The sequence below is a fragment of the Daphnia magna genome, unplaced genomic scaffold (genome assembly GCF_020631705.1).
Source record: "Daphnia magna isolate NIES unplaced genomic scaffold, ASM2063170v1.1 Dm_contigs163, whole genome shotgun sequence".
Taxonomy (NCBI): domain Eukaryota; kingdom Metazoa; phylum Arthropoda; class Branchiopoda; order Diplostraca; family Daphniidae; genus Daphnia; species Daphnia magna.
In genome coordinates this window covers 23,416-47,012 of record NW_025533147.1, presented here as the reverse complement: position 1 = coordinate 47,012, position 23,597 = coordinate 23,416, and the positions used below count along the sequence as shown (strand labels likewise).

At 41.1% G+C, this 23,597-nt stretch overlaps 18 non-coding genes and 4 pseudogenes across 18 annotated transcripts; all 22 read right to left on the bottom strand.

The window, feature by feature from the left end:
* Positions 1-5,257: 5,257 nt before the first annotated feature.
* On the bottom strand, positions 5,258-5,378 carry LOC123467257 (annotated as a pseudogene).
* Positions 5,379-5,736: 358 nt separating this feature from the next.
* LOC123467248 lies at positions 5,737-5,855 on the bottom strand. Its single transcript, XR_006641705.1, has one exon. It is a non-coding gene; the product is annotated as a 5S ribosomal RNA (ribosomal RNA).
* Positions 5,856-6,233: 378 nt separating this feature from the next.
* Positions 6,234-6,352, bottom strand: LOC123467247. Its single transcript, XR_006641703.1, has one exon. It is a non-coding gene; the product is annotated as a 5S ribosomal RNA (ribosomal RNA).
* Positions 6,353-6,779: 427 nt separating this feature from the next.
* Positions 6,780-6,898, bottom strand: LOC123467246. Its single transcript, XR_006641702.1, has one exon. It is a non-coding gene; the product is annotated as a 5S ribosomal RNA (ribosomal RNA).
* Positions 6,899-7,258: 360 nt separating this feature from the next.
* LOC123467207 lies at positions 7,259-7,378 on the bottom strand (annotated as a pseudogene).
* A 482-nt stretch (positions 7,379-7,860) lies between these two features.
* On the bottom strand, positions 7,861-7,979 carry LOC123467245. The gene has a single exon (XR_006641701.1). It is a non-coding gene; the product is annotated as a 5S ribosomal RNA (ribosomal RNA).
* A 497-nt stretch (positions 7,980-8,476) lies between these two features.
* On the bottom strand, positions 8,477-8,595 carry LOC123467244. Its single transcript, XR_006641700.1, has one exon. It is a non-coding gene; the product is annotated as a 5S ribosomal RNA (ribosomal RNA).
* An 858-nt stretch (positions 8,596-9,453) lies between these two features.
* On the bottom strand, positions 9,454-9,572 carry LOC123467208 (annotated as a pseudogene).
* Positions 9,573-9,944: 372 nt separating this feature from the next.
* On the bottom strand, positions 9,945-10,063 carry LOC123467258 (annotated as a pseudogene).
* Positions 10,064-10,446: 383 nt separating this feature from the next.
* Positions 10,447-10,565, bottom strand: LOC123467243. Its single transcript, XR_006641699.1, has one exon. It is a non-coding gene; the product is annotated as a 5S ribosomal RNA (ribosomal RNA).
* Positions 10,566-10,927: 362 nt separating this feature from the next.
* Positions 10,928-11,046, bottom strand: LOC123467241. Its single transcript, XR_006641697.1, has one exon. It is a non-coding gene; the product is annotated as a 5S ribosomal RNA (ribosomal RNA).
* Positions 11,047-11,404: 358 nt separating this feature from the next.
* Positions 11,405-11,523, bottom strand: LOC123467240. Its single transcript, XR_006641696.1, has one exon. It is a non-coding gene; the product is annotated as a 5S ribosomal RNA (ribosomal RNA).
* A 5,859-nt stretch (positions 11,524-17,382) lies between these two features.
* On the bottom strand, positions 17,383-17,501 carry LOC123467239. Its single transcript, XR_006641695.1, has one exon. It is a non-coding gene; the product is annotated as a 5S ribosomal RNA (ribosomal RNA).
* Positions 17,502-17,859: 358 nt separating this feature from the next.
* LOC123467238 lies at positions 17,860-17,978 on the bottom strand. Its single transcript, XR_006641694.1, has one exon. It is a non-coding gene; the product is annotated as a 5S ribosomal RNA (ribosomal RNA).
* Positions 17,979-18,337: 359 nt separating this feature from the next.
* On the bottom strand, positions 18,338-18,456 carry LOC123467237. The gene has a single exon (XR_006641693.1). It is a non-coding gene; the product is annotated as a 5S ribosomal RNA (ribosomal RNA).
* Positions 18,457-18,814: 358 nt separating this feature from the next.
* On the bottom strand, positions 18,815-18,933 carry LOC123467236. The gene has a single exon (XR_006641692.1). It is a non-coding gene; the product is annotated as a 5S ribosomal RNA (ribosomal RNA).
* Positions 18,934-19,291: 358 nt separating this feature from the next.
* On the bottom strand, positions 19,292-19,410 carry LOC123467235. The gene has a single exon (XR_006641691.1). It is a non-coding gene; the product is annotated as a 5S ribosomal RNA (ribosomal RNA).
* A 358-nt stretch (positions 19,411-19,768) lies between these two features.
* On the bottom strand, positions 19,769-19,887 carry LOC123467234. Its single transcript, XR_006641690.1, has one exon. It is a non-coding gene; the product is annotated as a 5S ribosomal RNA (ribosomal RNA).
* A 358-nt stretch (positions 19,888-20,245) lies between these two features.
* On the bottom strand, positions 20,246-20,364 carry LOC123467233. Its single transcript, XR_006641689.1, has one exon. It is a non-coding gene; the product is annotated as a 5S ribosomal RNA (ribosomal RNA).
* Positions 20,365-20,722: 358 nt separating this feature from the next.
* Positions 20,723-20,841, bottom strand: LOC123467232. Its single transcript, XR_006641688.1, has one exon. It is a non-coding gene; the product is annotated as a 5S ribosomal RNA (ribosomal RNA).
* Positions 20,842-21,199: 358 nt separating this feature from the next.
* On the bottom strand, positions 21,200-21,318 carry LOC123467230. Its single transcript, XR_006641686.1, has one exon. It is a non-coding gene; the product is annotated as a 5S ribosomal RNA (ribosomal RNA).
* A 358-nt stretch (positions 21,319-21,676) lies between these two features.
* LOC123467229 lies at positions 21,677-21,795 on the bottom strand. Its single transcript, XR_006641685.1, has one exon. It is a non-coding gene; the product is annotated as a 5S ribosomal RNA (ribosomal RNA).
* Between the last annotated feature and the right edge of the window lie 1,802 nt (positions 21,796-23,597).

Below are 23,597 nucleotides of genomic sequence, written 5' to 3'. Positions count from 1 at the left end.
TACCATAAAATAAAACAAAACAAAAGTAAACAAAGCAGAAGACTTGGTAGCAGAAAATATAAACAAAAATATACAAAGGCCATTGATGTTGGGAAAAGGAAATACAAAATAAACAAAAATAAACAAAATATACTAAAATTTATGGTAAAGATTAGGTAGGACATAGGGATCTAGGTTGACGAAGGGTTTTCCATAGGCTCTCTACTTCTTCTTGACGTGGGACGCGAAGGTGACTTCTTTCTTTCCAGGTGATGAAGAGGTAAGCAGCCAGAAGAGTGAAAGAAAAAACTGGAGATTTCCTATTGGTCCAAAATGGCCACGTATCAAATCTTCCTTTGACGAACTGCAGCCCATCTGACGCATAGTTCCTTCCAACCAGCTCCAAACGGTGAGTCGTTCAGGACACTGGTACATCAGATGCTCATCGGTTTCGGGGTCTTGCATTGCAGAATGGGCATGTTGCATCCTTGGTGGGGTCCAACCGATGGCATCTGGTCCTGGTAGGGAGAAGTCGCTGGTTGAACAGGAACATGGTCTCTCTGATGTTAGTTGGAAGGGCTGCAGTCTCCTTCCAGATACGTGGCCAATCCAGATTAGGCCTCAGGATCTCCAGCTTTCCCATTGTCGTTTCCTCCAGGATCCAATGGTTGTAGGTTTTTCGATGAACCATTGGATTCCCCTGCACCAGAATGGAAGATGCGAAAAGTTTCTTGATTTGATGCAGGGGTTCCTGAAGGTAATAGGGTCTCTTCATGACTGCTACAGGTGTGGTGTTGTCCTTGTAGAGTGGCAATAAGGTTCGGAGAGGAAAGGACATCCAATAACGAAGTAGAGAGCTTTCTGGACTGCTGGGCCCTGTCAGGACTTTGTACAAGGGGCAGAGGAAAAGGGAACGGTAAAAGAGGTGTGTGTTGACCATTCCCAGTCCCCCTCTTTGACAGTACGAAAAATTACGGTTTTTTTCGGCCTTTCTACTTTCCCCATCCATAGAAATTTCATGACAGCCTTCGAAATCTGGTCAGCCATTATTTTATTACAAGGTAATACCTGTGCAAAGTACACAGTTCCGGAGAGAGCCTTCGACTTAAGGAACATTACCCTCTGGTAAATATTAAACCGTCGACTGGCATTCTCTCGCAGAATACCATTTAAAGAGCAAAATGCATCATTCCAAACCCTACTAGCTGTCTCTACTATGGAATGGGAAAATTTAATTCCTAACAGGGACAATGTTGGCGCTGACACAAGCCACTCAAGAGGCCAAATTGATCTAGAGCTCCAAGTCCCGAGTCCCAGGGCTTTTGTTTTCTCCTTATTCATCCTTGCCTTTGTCCACTGACAGAACATATCAAGGATTTGTCCTGCCCTGGTAAAATCTTCGTCACAAGAAACGAAAATGGTGACGTCATCAACAAAGGCTCTGACAGTGAGTTTTTCATTAAACAATGATATACCCTTGAGAGCTCGAGATAAACGCACAAGTAATGGCTCAATGTATAGAACGAAGAGATGGACAGATAGGGGGCATCCCTGGCGAATCGACTGAATATCACTAATCACCCCAGCCACCTCCGATCCGTTGAGGATTGACATTCCTGTTACAGAATACATAATCTGTAACCAACGGACGAAAGTGGTGGGGTAACCCATGACATCCAGAATCCTCCAGAGGACTTCCCTGTTAACCAGGTCGTAGGCCTTTTCAAAGTCAACTCCAACAATGGCAGCGCCCATACCCCGAATCAAAGAGTTGGAAGAGTCATGGCATCCCCGGTCATCAACAAATTGAATGACATCTCTGTAAAGACTTAAATTATCAAAAATCAATCTACCAGGTACCCCACCTTTTTGATGAGGCCCTATGGTAGAAGATAGTGTCTGCCTCAATCGTCTCGCTAAGACAGATGCCATGACTTTGTAGTCACAATTCAAAAGAGAAATTGGCCGAAAATTAGAAATTCCACAAAGTCCCGAAGACTTAGGAATTAGCCTGATCGCCGCTTGGCCCTGCGAAGACGTCAGAGTTTCCCTTTCCAGGATATGATTAAACATATCCAAGAAGTGGGGTGCGATCACGTCCCAAAATTCTACGTAAAACTCGTAAGGAATGCCATCAGTGCCAGGGGACTTGTTTGACTTCATTGCTATTAGAGCAGCTCTAATCTCAAGAAGGGAAATTGGTGCTGTTAGGTTTGGGGTTGGCTTAAAGCAATCTCTTACTCCTTCAAGGAACTCAGACCCTGCCAGTATGTCAGGAGAAGGTTGAGTCTTAAAAATTTTTGTAAAATGAGCAACAATTTCTGCTGAAATTTCCTCTTTGGTCGATAAGCAAGTGCCATTGGGGGCAATGATCTTATCAATGCAACATTTTCGATAATTATTCCTGGCACGATTTATGTGAAAAATACTTGCTTCCTCTACATCTGGCCCTTCGAAGCAGCGGGAACGAATCCCACACCCTTTGAGTGTGCTCTCCTCCCAAGACTTTGAAAATTTTCTCAACTGTTGAAAGGCAACCCAATCAAAGGTATCTGCTTCGGCCATTTCCTGTATGCAAGATTGATAGAAAAACTTAGTTTCTCTTATCAGCCTTGCTCTTTGCCTGGAATAATCCACCGAAATGCGCTTGATACCCGGTTTCAGGACACTCTCCCACCAATTTGCTACATTACTTTCCCTAAGAGGATGATTAGCAGATTCCTGAATAAAATTGGTTACATATTTCTGAAAACCTTCTTCTGACAATATTGAAGTATTTAGTTTCCACAATCCGGCAGGTGGTCTGCTACGATTTGGGAGATCAAGATTGCAAGTAAGTGTGGATTGTACCGACTGATGGTCACTAATCGATAAAGACTGCAAACAAATATTTAAAAATCTATCAGCAAACGATCGACTAGCATAAATCCTATCAAGCCTAGAAGAACCATCGTGGTAATGGAAAGTGTGGCCCGGATCACTATGATTTAGCTTTTTCCAGATGTCTACCAGATCAAGACCAGTAACCATCTCCTTCAAAGCATAGCTAACAACACTACTTGGGACAGGGAGGGATTGGATATTTGCCCTATCTTGGATGTCGTCAACACAATTAAAATCGCCCATCAACACGAAGGGCAGTCGAGTGGTAATCGAGTAGGCAGGAACGGTTTGACGAAGAAAATTGTTTCTCTCATTCCTTACCTGCTTACCTGACGGGGCATAGATATTAATAAACGTAAAACATTTTACGTCAATGGAGATAAGCCTTCCGTCAGGTTCAAGAAGCAGTCGAGAATACTCCAGACCATGTCTAATTAGAATGGCTGTTCCTTTTTTGTTGGGACCGACATTTGCTAGCAAGTGGTAACAGCTTTCAATAATTGGGCAAGAGTGAAAGGCTACCTCTTGAAGTCCTACGATATCTAAATTACCGTCCCTGCAGAAATTTAAAAGAATTTGACGTCGCTCGACTGATCGAATACCTCCAATGTTGATAGAAGCGATTTTTAATTGTGAAGTCATGTGTTAGGTTTTTTGAGTACGGGAATGCCTGAAGTGGGTTTCGAATTTTGGGGCGTCAGGGTAGGTTTAAATCGTTTGCTTCGTGGTACCGTGGGAATTTTCAGGGGGTCCTTAGTTTTGTCTGGATCAGTGGTATCAATTTCCCCCGTGTCGGGTTCCATTGATTCCATGATAATTGTCACTGTTTCCTGGTCTTCTGTCTCTGTGTCAGGTGCTGCTATTTTGGATTTTGAAATTGGTTTCAAAGGGTTGTCTTTCGGAGGTACAGATGCGGAAGTGGTAGCAGTGTCACATTCCATGGATTCAGTTTCCAAATTATTAGTACTTTCTGAGAGTGAATCTTGCGATTCACTTTCCAGAGGTACCTGGGAAACCATGGAATTTGCTACCACGGGAATTACTACGGTTGTCTGTTTAATAGTCTCTGTCTTTTTAGTCTTTTTGGCAACAGGTTTTTGGACAATGGTGGGTTCCTGGTTTCGTTTTAAAGTTGGGCAGTCGTAGCTAAAGTGTGTCTCTTCGTCGCAAAGTCTGCAAGTGGGCTTTTGTCCCTCATACTTAACCATGGCACGATAACTGCCAATGGTAATGTATGAGGGAATGTTTTTCGTCACCGTCATTCGTACAATCATCCAAGTGGCTAGGACAGGGTATAAAACTTCATCCTCTGCCACCCGATAGCGCTCCCACCGAGCTTCAATTACATTTCCAAATTCCTTAAGACGTGTCTGAACTATTCCCAAGTCTAGGTTCTGTGGAATCCCTGCAATTCGAACAAATTTCTCTTGAATATTGCTATCCCTGATGACTACACTAACTTCTTTCCCCTCCAATTCAGTCCTGACGATACCACTGTGTTGGGACAAAAAATTTGAGGTATATGCCTCTGACGTAAACGTAATTCTAGCGACCTGGTTTCTCGTATCTAGCACAGCAACTAGGCCTAAGAGATCCTGAGCATCAACCTTCAAACTACGCACAAAACCATGAACCGTACGCATACTCAATTTCGGGAATTGAACCCCAAAATCAATATCTACACTATTGAGCCACTTGGCAGCCATTGTCCCCTAGACAATGTAAACAAACTGCCCAAAGGGGGGAGGGGAAGGTCCCCACACACGTAAACAAACACACAAATAAAACAATTTGGGGCAAAACACAACAAAAACAGCTAAACTATACAAAATAAACACTCAAAAACACGAATATAACAACAAAAAGTAATAAAAAATAACAAAAACTCACAAAATGATGGAAAAACGGGAGAACACAAAAAGACGTCTGCATCCGACGCAGCTTAACTTCTGGGAGCTGACGAGACCAGGTTTTTTCTGCGTGGTATGGCCGTTGACGTTTTAATACGAGACTGAATTGAATACACTCACGGAATGATTTTCCAACATTGAAACCTACACAAGGACGATTGATTTCTATAATTAAGGATATTGGACTGGTAACCATCGTGTTCGTTGAGCCACAATAAGGATATGACTGGAACCATCGTGTTCGTTGAGCCACCATTATTCTATGAGATAGAAATTCACATTCCTCGGTAAAGTCACTGATGGTTAAGAACCGCTCTAAACTTCCCTTGTTGGTGTTTAAAAAAATAGCTATCAGTGTGTACGATGTGAAATAACAAAATTTACCACTAGATGGCGTTTAATAGAGTGTCAAAATTCACCACGAGATGGTTTTAACTAAAACTTTGATTCATTTACGAAACTCTTGCTGGCTATAAAAGGTTTGATGCCAACAGCATCCCGTATTCCCAAGCGGTCACCCTTCTAGGTACTAACGGGACCCGACGCAGCTTAACTTCTGGGAGCTGACGAGACCAGGTTTTTTCTGCGTTGGGGATGACCGTTGACGTTTTAATACGAGACTGAATTGAATACACTCACGGAATGATTTTCCAACATTGAAACCTACACAAGGACGATTGATTTCTATAATTAAGGATATTGGACTGGTAACCATCGTGTTCGTTGAGCCACCATTATTCTATGAGATAGAAATTCACATTCCTCGGTAAAGTCACTGATGGTTAAGAACCGCTCTAAACTTCCCTTGTTGGTGTTTAAAAAAATAGCTATCAGTGTGTACGATGTGAAATAACAAAATTTACCACTAGATGGCGTTTAATAGAGTGTCAAAATTCACCACGAGATGGTTTTAACTAAAACTTTGATTCATTTACGAAACTCTTGCTGGCTATAAAAGGTTTGATGCCAACAGCATCCCGTATTCCCAAGCGGTCACCCTTCTAGGTACTAACGGGACCCGACGCAGCTTAACTTCTGGGAGCTGACGAGACCAGGTTTTTTCTGCGTGGTATGGCCGTTGACGTTTTAATACGAGACTGAATTGAATACACTCACGGAATGATTTTCCAACATTGAAACCTACACAGAAATCAGAAACCTACACAAGGACGATTGATTTCTATAATTAAGGATATTGGACTGGTAACCATCGTGTTCGTTGAGCCACCATTATTCTATGAGATAGAAATTCACATTCCTCGGTAAAGTCACTGATGGTTAAGAACCGCTCTAAACTTCCCTTGTTGGTGTTTAAAAAAATAGCTATCAGTGTGTACGATGTGAAATAACAAAATTTACCACTAGATGGCGTTTAATAGAAGTGTCAAAATTCACCACGAGATGGTTTTAACTAAAACTTTGATTCATTTACGAAACTCTTGCTGGCTATAAAAGGTTTGATGCCAACAGCATCCCGTATTCCCAAGCGGTCACCCTTCTAGGTACTAACGGGACCCGACGCAGCTTAACTTCTGGGAGCTGACGAGACCAGGTTTTTTCTGCGTGGTATGGCCGTTGACGTTTTAATACGAGACTGAATTGAATACACTCACGGAATGATTTTCCAACATTGAAACCTACACAAGGACGATTAATTTCTATAATTAATTAAAAAAAACAAGAATGATTTTCCAACATTGAAACCTACACAAGGACGATTGATTTCTATAATTAAGGATATTGGACTGGTAACCATCGTGTTCGTTGAGTTCCTCCATTATTCTATGAGATAGAAATTCACATTCCTCGGTAAAGTCACTGATGGTTAAGAACCGCTCTAAACTTCCCTTGTTGGTGTTTAAAAAAATAGCTATCAGTGTGTACGATGTGAAATAACAAAATTTACCACTAGATGGCGTTTAATAGAGTGTCAAAATTCACCACGAGATGGTTTTAACTAAAACTTTGATTCATTTACGAAACTCTTGCTGGCTATAAAAGGTTTGATGCCAACAGCATCCCGTATTCCCAAGCGGTCACCCTTCTAGGTACTAACGGGACCCGACGCAGCTTAACTTCTGGGAGCTGACGAGACCAGGTTTTTTCTGCGTGGTATGGCCGTTGACGTTTTAATACGAGACTGAATTGAATACACTCACGGAATGATTTTCCAACATTGAAACCTACACAAGGACGATTGAGATTTCTATAATTAAGGATATTGGACTGGTAACCATCGTGTTCGTTGAGCCACCATTATTCTATGAGATAGAAATTCACATTCCTCGGTAAAGTCACTGATGGTTAAGAACCGCTCTAAACTTCCCTTGTTGGTGTTTAAAAAAATAGCTATCAGTGTGTACGATGTGAAATAACAAAATTTACCACTAGATGGCGTTTAATAGAGTGTCAAAATTCACCACGAGATGGTTTTAACTAAAACTTTGATTCATTTACGAAACTCTTGCTGGCTATAAAAGGTTTGATGCCAACAGCATCCCGTATTCCCAAGCGGTCACCCTTCTAGGTACTAACGGGACCCGACGCAGCTTAACTTCTGGGAGCTGAGAGACCAGGTCGTTTTTCTGCGTGGTATGGCCGTTGACGTTTTAATACGAGACTGAATTGAATACACTCACGGAATGATTTTCCAACATTGAAACCTACACAAGGACGATTAATCAAAAAGATAAACACAACCACTTTTTTTTTTTTAAATAGAAATTTAAAAATTTAATACGAAACTGAATTGAATACACTCAAGGAATGATTTTCCAACATTGAAACCTACACAAGGACGATTGATTTCTATAATTAAGGATATTGGACTGGTAACCATCGTGTTCGTTGAGCCACCATTATTCTATGAGATAGAAATTCACATTCCTCGGTAAAGTTACTGATGGTTAAGAACCGCTCTAAACTTCCCTTGTTGGTGTTTAAAAAAATAGCTATCAGTGTGTACGATGTGAAATAACAAAATTTACCACTAGATGGCGTTTAATAAAGTGTCAAAATTCACCACGAGATGGTTTTAACTAAAACTTTGATTCATTTACGAAACTCTTGCTGGCTATAAAAGGTTTGATGCCAACAGCATCCCGTATTCCCAAGCGGTCACCCTTCTAGGTACTAACGGGACCCGACGCAGCTTAACTTCTGGGAGCTGACGAGACCAGGTTTTTTCTGCGTGGTATGGCCGTTGACGTTTTAATACGAGACTGAATTGAATACACTCACGGAATGATTTTCCAACATTGAAACCTACACAAGGACGATTGATTTCTATAATTAAGGATATTGGATGGAACCACGTTTCTTCCCCCATTTTTCTTAAAAAAATCTTAAAAATTTAATACGAAAGAATGAATACACTCACGGAATGATTTTCCAACATTGAAACCTACACAAGGACGATTGATTTCTATAATTAAGGATATTGGACTGGTAACCATCGTGTTCGTTGAGCCACCATTATTCTATGAGATAGAAATTCACATTCCTCGGTAAAGTCACTGATGGTTAAGAACCGCTCTAAACTTCCCTTGTTGGTGTTTAAAAAAATAGCTATCAGTGTGTACGATGTGAAATAACAAAATTTACCACTAGATGGCGTTTAATAGAGTGTCAAAATTCACCACGAGATGGTTTTAACTAAAACTTTGATTCATTTACGAAACTCTTGCTGGCTATAAAAGGTTTGATGCCAACAGCATCCCGTATTCCCAAGCGGTCACCCTTCTAGGTACTAACGGGACCCGACGCAGCTTAACTTCTGGGAGCTGACGAGACCAGGTTTTTTCTGCGTGGTATGGCCGTTGACGTTTTAATACGAGACTGAATTGAATACACTAAAATGAATACACCACGGAATGATTTTCCAACATTGAAACCTACACAAGGACGATTGATTTCTATAATTAAGGATATTGGACTGGTAACCATCGTGTTCGTTGAGCCACCATTATTCTATGAGATAGAAATTCACATTCCTCGGTAAAGTCACTGATGGTTAAGAACCGCTCTAAACTTCCCTTGTTGGTGTTTAAAAAAATAGCTATCAGTGTGTACGATGTGAAATAACAAAATTTACCACTAGATGGCGTTTAATAGAGTGTCAAAATTCACCACGAGATGGTTTTAACTAAAACTTTGATTCATTTACGAAACTCTTGCTGGCTATAAAAGGTTTGATGCCAACAGCATCCCGTATTCCCAAGCGGTCACCCTTCTAGGTACTAACGGGACCCGACGCAGCTTAACTTCTGGGAGCTGACGAGACCAGGGGTTTTTCTGAGCGTGGCGTATGACCTTTTTAAGTTTTAATAGACGAGACTGAATTGAATACACTCACGGAATGATTTTCCAACATTGAAACCTACACAAGGACGATTGATTTCTATAATTAAGGATATTGGACTGGTAACCATCGTGTTCGTTGAGCCACCATTATTCTATGAGATAGAAATTCACATTCCTCGGTAAAGTCACTGATGGTTAAGAACCGCTCTAAACTTCCCTTGTTGGTGTTTAAAAAAATAGCTATCAGTGTGTACGAGATGAAATAACAAAATTTACCACTAGATGGCGTTTAATAGAAGTGTCAAAATTCACCACGAGATGGTTTTAACTAAAACTTTGATTCATTTACGAAACTCTTGCTGGCTATAAAAGGTTTGATGCCAACAGCATCCCGTATTCCCAAGCGGTCACCCTTCTAGGTACTAACGGGACCCGACGCAGCTTAACTTCTGGGAGCTGACGAGACCAGGTTTTTTTCTGCGTGGTATGGCCGAATTGACGTAATACGAGACTGAATTGAATACGAACTGAATTAATACACTCACGGAATGATTTTCCAACATTGAAACCTACACAAGGACGATTGATTTCTATAATTAAGGATATTGGACTGGTAACCATCGTGTTCGTTGAGCCCCCATTATTCTATGAGATAGAAATTCACATTCCTCGGTAAAGTCACTGATGGTTAAGAACCGCTCTAAACTTCCCTTGTTGGTGTTTAAAAAAATAGCTATCAGTGTGTACGATGTGAAATAACAAAATTTACCACTAGATGGCGTTTAATAGAGTGTCAAAATTCACCACGAGATGGTTTTAACTAAAACTTTGATTCATTTACGAAACTCTTGCTGGCTATAAAAGGTTTGATGCCAACAGCATCCCGTATTCCCAAGCGGTCACCCTTCTAGGTACTAACGGGACCCGACGCAGCTTAACTTCTGGGAGCTGACGAGACCAGGTTTTTTTTGGGGGGTTTGGCCGTTGACTTTTAAATACGAGACTGAATTGGAATACGCGACGTTTCACGAACTAATGAATACACCACGAATGATTTTCCAACATTGAAACCTACACAAGGACGATTGATTTCTATAATTAAGGATATTGGACTGGTAACCATCGTGTTCGTTGAGCCACCATTATTCTATGAGATAGAAATTCACATTCCTCGGTAAAGTCACTGATGGTTAAGAACCGCTCTAAACTTCCCTTGTTGGTGTTTAAAAAAATAGCTATCAGTGTGTACGATGTGAAATAACAAAATTTACCACTAGATGGCGTTTAATAGAGTGTCAAAATTCACCACGAGATGGTTTTAACTAAAACTTTGATTCATTTACGAAACTCTTGCTGGCTATAAAAGGTTTGATGCCAACAGCATCCCGTATTCCCAAGCGGTCACCCTTCTAGGTACTAACGGGACCCGACGCAGCTTAACTTCTGGGAGCTGACGAGACCAGGTTTTTTCTGCGTGGTATGGCCGTTGACGTTTTAATACGAGACTGAATTGAATACACTCACGGAATGATTTTCCAACATTGAAACCTACACAAGGACGATTGATTTCTATAATTAAGGATATTGGACTGGTAACCATCGTGTTCCGTTGAGCCACCACTATTCTTCTATGAGATAGAAATTCACATTCCTCGGTAAAGTCACTGATGGTTAAGAACCGCTCTAAACTTCCCTTGTTGGTGTTTAAAAAAATAGCTATCAGTGTGTACGATGTGAAATAACAAAATTTACCACTAGATGGCGTTTAATAGAGTGTCAAAATTCACCACGAGATGGTTTTAACTAAAACTTTGATTCATTTACGAAACTCTTGCTGGCTATAAAAGGTTTGATGCCAACAGCATCCCGTATTCCCAAGCGGTCACCCTTCTAGGTACTAACGGGACCCGACGCAGCTTAACTTCTGGGAGCTGACGAGACCAGGTTTTTTCTGCGTGGTATGGCCGTTGACGTTTTAATACGAGACTGAATTGAATACACTCACGGAATGATTTTCCAACATTGAAACCTACACAAGGACGATTGATTTCTATAATTAAGGATATTGGACTGGTAACCATCGTGTTCGTTGAGCCACCATTATTCTATGAGATAGAAATTCACATTCCTCGGTAAAGTCACTGATGGTTAAGAACCGCTCTAAACTTCCCTTGTTGGTGTTTAAAAAAATAGCTATCAGTGTGTACGATGTGAAATAACAAAATTTACCACTAGATGGCGTTTAATAGAGTGTCAAAATTCACCACGAGATGGTTTTAACTAAAACTTTGATTCATTTACGAAACTCTTGCTGGCTATAAAAGGTTTGATGCCAACAGCATCCCGTATTCCCAAGCGGTCACCCTTCTAGGTACTAACGGGACCCGACGCAGCTTAACTTCTGGGAGCTGACGAGACCAGGTTTTTTCTGCGTGGTATGGCCGTTGACGTTTTAATACGAGACTGAATTGAATACACTCACGGAATGATTTTCCAACATTGAAACCTACACAAGGACGATTGATTTCTATAATTAAGGATATTGGACTGGTAACCATCGTGTTCGTTGAGCCACCATTATTCTATGAGATAGAAATTCACATTCCTCGGTAAAGTCACTGATGGTTAAGAACCGCTCTAAACTTCCCTTGTTGGTGTTTAAAAAAATAGCTATCAGTGTGTACGATGTGAAATAACAAAATTTACCACTAGATGGCGTTTAATAGAGTGTCAAAATTCACCACGAGATGGTTTTAACTAAAACTTTGATTCATTTACGAAACTCTTGCTGGCTATAAAAGGTTTGATGCCAACAGCATCCCGTATTCCCAAGCGGTCACCCTTCTAGGTACTAACGGGACCCGACGCAGCTTAACTTCTTTTTTTTTTTTGTAAAATTCTCTTTTATTATCTTTTGTTATCAGCTAATTGGGGCATTAAAACAAACGAAGCAAAAAAAAACAATTTGGTCGTCGGATGCAGACGTTAGCAAAGGGATGTAGACGAAAATGTGGCAATGTTGGGGACTATAATAATAAACAAAACAAAAACAAAAACAAACAAATGCAATGTGTGTTGAGGTGGGATAATACCGTAAAATAAAACAAAACAAAAGTAAACAAAGCAGAAGACTTGGTAACAGAAAATATAAACAAAAAAAATATTCAAAGGCCATTGATGTTGGGAAAAGGAAATACAAAATAAACAAAAATAAACAAAATATCATAAAATTTATGGTAAAGATAAGGTAGGACATAGGGATCTAGGTTGACGAAGGGCTTTCCATAGGCTCTCTACTTCTTCTTGACGTGGGACGCGAAGGTGACTTCTTTCCTTCCAGGTGATGAAGAGGTAAGCAGCCAGAAGAGTGAAAGAAAACTGGAGATTTCCTATTGGTCCAAAATGGCCACGTATCAAATCTTCCTTTGACGAACTGCAGCCCATCTGACGCATAGTTCCTTCCAACCAGCTCCAAACGGTGAGTCGTTCAGGACACTGGTACATCAGATGCTCATCGGTTTCCGGGTCTTGATGGCAGATTGGGCATGTTGCGTCCTCGTTGGGGTCCAACCGATGGCATCTGGTCCTGGTAGGGAGAAGTCGCTGGTTGAACAGGAACATGGTCTCTCTGATGTTAGTTGGAAGGGCTGCAGTCTCCTTCCAGATTCGTGGCCAATCCAGATTAGGCCTCAGGATCTCCAGCTTTCCCATTGTCGTTACCTCCAGGATCCAATGGTTATATGTTTTCCGATGTACCATTGGATTCCCCTGCACCAGAATGGAAGATGCGAAAAGTTGCTTGATTTGATGCAGGGGTTCCTGAAGGTAATATGGTCTCTTCATGACTGCTACAGGTGTGGTGTTGTCCTTGTAGAGTGGCAATAAGGTTCGGAGAGGAAAGGACATCCAATACCGAAGTAGAGAGCTTTCTGGGCTGTTGGGGCCTATCAGGACTTTGTACAAGGGGCACAAGAAAAGGGAACGGTAAAAGAGGTGTGTGTTGACCATTCCCAGACCCCCTTCTTTGACAGTACGGAAAGTTACGGTTTTCTTCGGCCTTTCTACTTTTCCCATCCATAGAAATTTCATGACAGCCTTCGAAATCTGGTCAGCCATTTTTTGATTACAAGGTAATACCTGTGCAAAGTACACAGTTCCGGAGAGAGCCTTCGACTTCAGGAACATTACCCTCTGGTAAATATTAAACCGTCGACTGGCATTCTCTCGCAGAATACCATTTAAAGAGCAAAATGCATCATTCCAAACCCTACTAGCTGTCTCTACTATGGAATGGGAAAATTTAATTCCTAACAGGGACAATGTTGGCGCTGACACAAGCCACTCAAGAGGCCAAATTGATCTAGAGCTCCAAGTCCCGAGTCCCAGGGCTTTTGTTTTCTCCTTATTCATCCTTGCCTTTGTCCACTGACAGAACATATCAAGGATTTGTCCTGCCCTGGTAAAATCTTCGTCACAAGAAACGAAAATGGTGACGTCATCAACAAAGGCTCTGACAGTGAGTTTTTCATTAAACAATGATATACCCTTGAGAGCTCGAGATAAACGCACAAGTAATGGCTCAATGTATAGAACGAAGAGATGGACAGATAGGGGGCATCCCTGGCGAATCGACTGAATATCACTAATCACCCCAGCCACCTCCGATCCGTTGAGGATTGACATTCCTGTTACAGAATACATAATCTGTAACCAACGGACGAAAGTGGTGGGGTAACCCATGACATCCAGAATCCTCCAGAGGACTTCCCTGTTAACCAGGTCGTAGGCCTTTTCAAAGTCAACTCCAACAATGGCAGCGCCCATACCCCGAATCAAAGAGTTGGAAGAGTCATGGCATCCCCGGTCATCAACAAATTGAATGACATCTCTGTAAAGACTTAAATTATCAAAAATCAATCTACCAGGTACCCCACCTTTTTGATGAGGCCCTATGGTAGAAGATAGTGTCTGCCTCAATCGTCTCGCTAAGACAGATGCCATAACTTTGTAGTCACAATTCAAAAGAGAAATTGGCCGAAAATTAGAAATTCCACAAAGTCCCGAAGACTTAGGAATTAGCCTGATCGCCGCTTGGCCCTGCGAAGACGTCAGAGTTTCCCTTTCCAGGATATGATTAAACATATCCAAGAAGTGGGGTGCGATCACGTCCCAAAATTCTACGTAAAACTCGTAAGGAATGCCATCGGTGCCAGGGGACTTGTTTGACTTCATTGCTATTAGAGCAGCTCTAATCTCAAGAAGGGAAATTGGTGCTGTTAGGTTTGGGGTTGGCTTAAAGCAATCTCTTACTCCTTCAAGGAACTCAGACCCTGCCAGTATGTCAGGAGAAGGTTGAGTCTTAAAAATTTTTGTAAAATGAGCAACAATTTCTGCTGAAATTTCCTCTTTGGTCGATAAGCAAGTGCCATTGGGGGCAATGATCTTATCAATGCAACATTTTCGATAATTATTCCTGGCACGATTTATGTGAAAAATACTTGCTTCCTCTACATCTGGCCCTTCGAAGCAGCGGGAACGAATCCCACACCCTTTGAGTGTGCTCTCCTCCCAAGACTTTGAAAATTTTCTCAACTGTTGAAAGGCAACCCAATCAAAGGTATCTGCTTCGGCCATTTCCTGTATGCAAGATTGATAGAAAAACTTAGTTTCTCTTATCAGCCTTGCTCTTTGCCTGGAATAATCCACCGAAATGCGCTTGATACCCGGTTTCAGGACACTCTCCCACCAATTTGCTACATTACTTTCCCTAAGAGGATGATTAGCAGATTCCTGAATAAAATTGGTTACATATTTCTGAAAACCTTCTTCTGACAATATTGAAGTATTTAGTTTCCACAATCCGGCAGGTGGTCTGCTACGATTTGGGAGATCAAGATTGCAAGTAAGTGTGGATTGTACCGACTGATGGTCACTAATCGATAAAGACTGCAAACAAATATTTAAAAATCTATCAGCAAACGATCGACTAGCATAAATCCTATCAAGCCTAGAAGAACCATCGTGGTAATGGAAAGTGTGGCCCGGATCACTATGATTTAGCTTTTTCCAGATGTCTACCAGATCAAGACCAGTAACCATCTCCTTCAAAGCATAGCTAACAACACTACTTGGGACAGGGAGGGATTGGATATTTGCCCTATCTTGGATGTCGTCAACACAATTAAAATCGCCCATCAACACGAAGGGCAGTCGAGTGGTAATCGAGTAGGCAGGAACGGTTTGACGAAGAAAATTGTTTCTCTCATTCCTTACCTGCTTACCTGACGGGGCATAGATATTAATAAACGTAAAACATTTTACGTCAATGGAGATAAGCCTTCCGTCAGGTTCAAGAAGCAGTCGAGAATACTCCAGACCATGTCTAATTAGAATGGCTGTTCCTTTTTTGTTGGGACCGACATTTGCTAGCAAGTGGTAACAGCTTTCAATAATTGGGCAAGAGTGAAAGGCTACCTCTTGAAGTCCTACGATATCTAAATTACCGTCCCTGCAGAAATTTAAAAGAATTTGACGTCGCTCGACTGATCGAATACCTCCAATGTTGATAGAAGCGATTTTTAATTGTGAAGTCATGTGTTAGGTTTTTTGAGTACGGGAATGCCTGAAGTGGGTTTCGAATTTTGGGGCGTCAGGGTAGGTTTAAATCGTTTGCTTCGTGGTACCGTGGGAATTTTCAGGGGGTCCTTAGTTTTGTCTGGATCAGTGGTATCAATTTCCCCCGTGTCGGGTTCCATTGATTCCATGATAATTGTCACTGTTTCCTGGTCTTCTGTCTCTGTGTCAGGTGCTGCTATTTTGGATTTTGAAATTGGTTTCAAAGGGTTGTCTTTCGGAGGTACAGATGCGGAAGTGGTAGCAGTGTCACATTCCATGGATTCAGTTTCCAAATTATTAGTACTTTCTGAGAGTGAATCTTGCGATTCACTTTCCAGAGGTACCTGGGAAACCATGGAATTTGCTACCACGGGAATTACTACGGTTGTCTGTTTAATAGTCTCTGTCTTTTTAGTCTTTTTGGCAACAGGTTTTTGGACAATGGTGGGTTCCTGGTTTCGTTTTAAAGTTGGGCAGTCGTAGCTAAAGTGTGTCTCTTCGTCGCAAAGTCTGCAAGTGGGCTTTTGTCCCTCATACTTAACCATGGCACGATAACTGCCAATGGTAATGTATGAGGGAATGTTTTTCGTCACCGTCATTCGTACAATCATCCAAGTGGCTAGGACAGGGTATAAAACTTCATCCTCTGCCACCCGATAGCGCTCCCACCGAGCTTCAATTACATTTCCAAATTCCTTAAGACGTGTCTGAACTATTCCCAAGTCTAGGTTCTGTGGAATCCCTGCAATTCGAACAAATTTCTCTTGAATATTGCTATCCCTGATGACTACACTAACTTCTTTCCCCTCCAATTCAGTCCTGACGATACCACTGTGTTGGGACAAAAAATTTGAGGTATATGCCTCTGACGTAAACGTAATTCTAGCGACCTGGTTTCTCGTATCTAGCACAGCAACTAGGCCTAAGAGATCCTGAGCATCAACCTTCAAACTACGCACAAAACCATGAACCGTACGCATACTCAATTTCGGGAATTGAACCCCAAAATCAATATCTACACTATTGAGCCACTTGGCAGCCATTGTCCCCTAGACAATGTAAACAAACTGCCCAAAGGGGGGAGGGGAAGGTCCCCACACACGTAAACAAACACACAAATAAAACAATTTGGGGCAAAACACAACAAAAACAGCTAAACTATACAAAATAAACACTCAAAAACACGAATATAACAACAAAAAGTAATAAAAAATAACAAAAACTCACAAAATGATGGAAAAACGGGAGAACACAAAAAGACGTCTGCATCCGACGCAGCTTAACTTCTGGGAGCTGACGAGACCAGGTTTTTTCTGCGTGGTATGGCCGTTGACATTTTAAAAACGAGACTGAATTGAATACACTCACGGAATGATTTTCCAACATTGAAACCTACACAAGGACGATTGATTTCTATAATTAAGGATATTGGACTGGTAACCATCGTGTTCGTTGAGCCACCATTATTCTATGAGATAGAAATTCACATTCCTCGGTAAAGTCACTGATGGTTAAGAACCGCTCTAAACTTCCCTTGTTGGTGTTTAAAAAAATAGCTATCAGTGTGTACGATGTGAAATAACAAAATTTACCACTAGATGGCGTTTAATAGAGTGTCAAAATTCACCACGAGATGGTTTTAACTAAAACTTTGATTCATTTACGAAACTCTTGCTGTCTATAAAAGGTTTGATGCCAACAGCATCCCGTATTCCCAAGCGGTCACCCTTCTAGGTACTAACGGGACCCGACGCAGCTTAACTTCTGGGAGCTGACGAGACCAGGTTTTTTCTGCGTGGTATGGCCGTTGACGTTTTAATACGAGACTGAATTGAATACACTCACGGAATGATTTTCCAACATTGAAACCTACACAAGGACGATTGATTTCTATAATTAAGGATATTGGACTGGTAACCATCGTGTTCGTTGAGCCACCATTATTCTATGAGATAGAAATTCACATTCCTCGGTAAAGTCACTGATGGTTAAGAACCGCTCTAAACTTCCCTTGTTGGTGTTTAAAAAAATAGCTATCAGTGTGTACGATGTGAAATAACAAAATTTACCACTAGATGGCGTTTAATAGAGTGTCAAAATTCACCACGAGATGGTTTTAACTAAAACTTTGATTCATTTACGAAACTCTTGCTGGCTATAAAAGGTTTGATGCCAACAGCATCCCGTATTCCCAAGCGGTCACCCTTCTAGGTACTAACGGGACCCGACGCAGCTTAACTTCTGGGAGCTGACGAGACCAGGTTTTTTCTGCGTGGTATGGCCGTTGACATTTTAAATACGAGACTGAATTGAATACACTCACGGAATGATTTTCCAACATTGAAACCTACACAAGGACGATTGATTTCTATAATTAAGGATATTGGACTGGTAACCATCGTGTTCGTTGAGCCACCATTATTCTATGAGATAGAAATTCACATTCCTCGGTAAAGTCACTGATGGTTAAGAACCGCTCTAAACTTCCCTTGTTGGTGTTTAAAAAAATAGCTATCAGTGTGTACGATGTGAAATAACAAAATTTACCACTAGATGGCGTTTAATAGAGTGTCAAAATTCACCACGAGATGGTTTTAACTAAAACTTTGATTCATTTACGAAACTCTTGCTGGCTATAAAAGGTTTGATGCCAACAGCATCCCGTATTCCCAAGCGGTCACCCTTCTAGGTACTAACGGGACCCGACGCAGCTTAACTTCTGGGAGCTGACGAGACCAGGTTTTTTCTGCGTGGTATGGCCGTTGACGTTTTAATACGAGACTGAATTGAATACACTCACGGAATGATTTTCCAACATTGAAACCTACACAAGGACGATTGATTTCTATAATTAAGGATATTGGACTGGTAACCATCGTGTTCGTTGAGCCACCATTATTCTATGAGATAGAAATTCACATTCCTCGGTAAAGTCACTGATGGTTAAGAACCGCTCTAAACTTCCCTTGTTGGTGTTTAAAAAAATAGCTATCAGTGTGTACGATGTGAAATAACAAAATTTACCACTAGATGGCGTTTAATAGAGTGTCAAAATTCACCACGAGATGGTTTTAACTAAAACTTTGATTCATTTACGAAACTCTTGCTGGCTATAAAAGGTTTGATGCCAACAGCATCCCGTATTCCCAAGCGGTCACCCTTCTAGGTACTAACGGGACCCGACGCAGCTTAACTTCTGGGAGCTGACGAGACCAGGTTTTTTCTGCGTGGTATGGCCGTTGACGTTTTAATACGAGACTGAATTGAATACACTCACGGAATGATTTTCCAACATTGAAACCTACACAAGGACGATTGATTTCTATAATTAAGGATATTGGACTGGTAACCATCGTGTTCGTTGAGCCACCATTATTCTATGAGATAGAAATTCACATTCCTCGGTAAAGTCACTGATGGTTAAGAACCGCTCTAAACTTCCCTTGTTGGTGTTTAAAAAAATAGCTATCAGTGTGTACGATGTGAAATAACAAAATTTACCACTAGATGGCGTTTAATAGAGTGTCAAAATTCACCACGAGATGGTTTTAACTAAAACTTTGATTCATTTACGAAACTCTTGCTGGCTATAAAAGGTTTGATGCCAACAGCATCCCGTATTCCCAAGCGGTCACCCTTCTAGGTACTAACGGGACCCGACGCAGCTTAACTTCTGGGAGCTGACGAGACCAGGTTTTTTCTGCGTGGTATGGCCGTTGACGTTTTAATACGAGACTGAATTGAATACACTCACGGAATGATTTTCCAACATTGAAACCTACACAAGGACGATTGATTTCTATAATTAAGGATATTGGACTGGTAACCATCGTGTTCGTTGAGCCACCATTATTCTATGAGATAGAAATTCACATTCCTCGGTAAAGTCACTGATGGTTAAGAACCGCTCTAAACTTCCCTTGTTGGTGTTTAAAAAAATAGCTATCAGTGTGTACGATGTGAAATAACAAAATTTACCACTAGATGGCGTTTAATAGAGTGTCAAAATTCACCACGAGATGGTTTTAACTAAAACTTTGATTCATTTACGAAACTCTTGCTGGCTATAAAAGGTTTGATGCCAACAGCATCCCGTATTCCCAAGCGGTCACCCTTCTAGGTACTAACGGGACCCGACGCAGCTTAACTTCTGGGAGCTGACGAGACCAGGTTTTTTCTGCGTGGTATGGCCGTTGACGTTTTAATACGAGACTGAATTGAATACACTCACGGAATGATTTTCCAACATTGAAACCTACACAAGGACGATTGATTTCTATAATTAAGGATATTGGACTGGTAACCATCGTGTTCGTTGAGCCACCATTATTCTATGAGATAGAAATTCACATTCCTCGGTAAAGTCACTGATGGTTAAGAACCGCTCTAAACTTCCCTTGTTGGTGTTTAAAAAAATAGCTATCAGTGTGTACGATGTGAAATAACAAAATTTACCACTAGATGGCGTTTAATAGAGTGTCAAAATTCACCACGAGATGGTTTTAACTAAAACTTTGATTCATTTACGAAACTCTTGCTGGCTATAAAAGGTTTGATGCCAACAGCATCCCGTATTCCCAAGCGGTCACCCTTCTAGGTACTAACGGGACCCGACGCAGCTTAACTTCTGGGAGCTGACGAGACCAGGTTTTTTCTGCGTGGTATGGCCGTTGACGTTTTAATACGAGACTGAATTGAATACACTCACGGAATGATTTTCCAACATTGAAACCTACACAAGGACGATTGATTTCTATAATTAAGGATATTGGACTGGTAACCATCGTGTTCGTTGAGCCACCATTATTCTATGAGATAGAAATTCACATTCCTCGGTAAAGTCACTGATGGTTAAGAACCGCTCTAAACTTCCCTTGTTGGTGTTTAAAAAAATAGCTATCAGTGTGTACGATGTGAAATAACAAAATTTACCACTAGATGGCGTTTAATAGAGTGTCAAAATTCACCACGAGATGGTTTTAACTAAAACTTTGATTCATTTACGAAACTCTTGCTGGCTATAAAAGGTTTGATGCCAACAGCATCCCGTATTCCCAAGCGGTCACCCTTCTAGGTACTAACGGGACCCGACGCAGCTTAACTTCTGGGAGCTGACGAGACCAGGTTTTTTCTGCGTGGTATGGCCGTTGACGTTTTAATACGAGACTGAATTGAATACACTCACGGAATGATTTTCCAACATTGAAACCTACACAAGGACGATTGATTTCTATAATTAAGGATATTGGACTGGTAACCATCGTGTTCGTTGAGCCACCATTATTCTATGAGATAGAAATTCACATTCCTCGGTAAAGTCACTGATGGTTAAGAACCGCTCTAAACTTCCCTTGTTGGTGTTTAAAAAAATAGCTATCAGTGTGTACGATGTGAAATAACAAAATTTACCACTAGATGGCGTTTAATAGAGTGTCAAAATTCACCACGAGATGGTTTTAACTAAAACTTTGATTCATTTACGAAACTCTTGCTGGCTATAAAAGGTTTGATGCCAACAGCATCCCGTATTCCCAAGCGGTCACCCTTCTAGGTACTAACGGGACCCGACGCAGCTTAACTTCTGGGAGCTGACGAGACCAGGTTTTTTCTGCGTGGTATGGCCGTTGACGTTTTAATACGAGACTGAATTGAATACACTCACGGAATGATTTTCCAACATTGAAACCTACACAAGGACGATTGATTTCTATAATTAAGGATATTGGACTGGTAACCATCGTGTTCGTTGAGCCACCATTATTCTATGAGATAGAAATTCACATTCCTCGGTAAAGTCACTGATGGTTAAGAACCGCTCTAAACTTCCCTTGTTGGTGTTTAAAAAAATAGCTATCAGTGTGTACGATGTGAAATAACAAAATTTACCACTAGATGGCGTTTAATAGAGTGTCAAAATTCACCACGAGATGGTTTTAACTAAAACTTTGATTCATTTACGAAACTCTTGCTGGCTATAAAAGGTTTGATGCCAACAGCATCCCGTATTCCCAAGCGGTCACCCTTCTAGGTACTAACGGGACCCGACGCAGCTTAACTTCTGGGAGCTGACGAGACCAGGTTTTTTCTGCGTGGTATGGCCGTTGACGTTTTAATACGAGACTGAATTGAATACACTCACGGAATGATTTTCCAACATTGAAACCTACACAAGGACGATTGATTTCTATAATTAAGGATATTGGACTGGTAACCATCGTGTTCGTTGAGCCACCATTATTCTATGAGATAGAAATTCACATTCCTCAGTAAAGTCACTGATGGTTAAGAACCGCTCTAAACTTCCCTTGTTGGTGTTTAAAAAAATAGCTATCAGTGTGTACGATGTGAAATAACAAAATTTACCACTAGATGGCGTTTAATAGAGTGTCAAAATTCACCACGAGATGGTTTTAACTAAAACTTTGATTCATTTACGAAACTCTTGCTGGCTATAAAAGGTTTGATGCCAACAGCATCCCGTATTCCCAAGCGGTCACCCTTCTTTTTTTTTTTTTTTTTTAAAATTTTTTTTTTTTTCTCATTGGTTTTTCCCTTTTTTTTTTTTTTTTTTTTTTTAAAATTTTTTTTTTTTTTCTTTTTTTATCAGCTATTTAGGGCATTCAAACAAAATAAAGCAAAACAATTAGGCTGTCGGATGCAGACGTTAGCAAGGGGAAAAAATCGAAATCTGGCAATGGTGGGGATCATAATATTAACAAACAAAACAAAAACAAACAAATGCAATTTACGGTGGTGGGATAATTCAAGAAAAATAAACAAAAGAAAAACAAAGCAGAAGACAATGGTGGTGTGAAATAAAAACAAAAAAAACAAAACATAAACAAAGGCCAATAAAACTGGGAATGGGAAATTCAAAACAAACAAAAATAAACAAAATGTACTAAAATTTATGATTAAAATTAAACAGGGAATTGGGATCTAGATTTACGAAGGGAATTTCCAGAGGCTCTCTACTTCTTCTTGACATGGTGTGCGTAGGTTATTCTTTGCCTTCCAGTTGATGTAGAGATAAGCAGCCAGAAGAGTGAATAAAAGCTGGAGATTTCCTACTGGACCAAAATGGCCACGTATCAAATCTTCGTTTGACGAACTGCAGCCCATCTGACGCATAGTTCCTTCCAACCAGCTCCAAACGGTGAGTCGTTCAGGACACTGGTACATCAGATGCTCATCGGTTTCCGGGTCTTGATTGCAGATTAGACATGTTGCGTCCTTGGTGGGGTCCAACCGATGGCATCTGGTCCTGGTAGGGAGAAGTCGCTGGTTGAACAGGAACATGGTCTCCCTGATGTTAGTTGGGAGGGCTGCAGTCTCCTTCCAGATTCGTGGCCAATCCAGATTAGGCCTCAGGATCTCCAGCTTTCCCATTGTCGTTACCTCCAGGATCCAATGGTTATATGTTTTCCGATGTACCATTGGATTCCCCTGCACCAGAATGGAAGATGCGAAAAGTTGCTTGATTTGATGCAGGGGTTCCTGAAGGTAATATGGTCTCTTCATGACTGCTACAGGTGTGGTGTTGTCCTTGTAGAGTGGCAATAAGGTTCGGAGAGGAAAGGACATCCAATACCGAAGTAGAGAGCTTTCTGGGCTGTTGGGGCCTATCAGGACTTTGTACAAGGGGCACAAGAAAAGGGAACGGTAAAAGAGGTGTGTGTTGACCATTCCCAGACCCCCTTCTTTGACAGTACGGAAAATTACGGTTTTCTTCGGCCTTTCTACTTTTCCCATCCATAGAAATTTCATGACAGCCTTCGAAATCTGGTCAGCCATTTTTTGATTACAAGGTAATACCTGTGCAAAGTACACAGTTCCGGAGAGAGCCTTCGACTTGAGGAAAAGCACCCTCTGGTAAATATTAAACCGTCGACTGGCATTCTCTCGCAG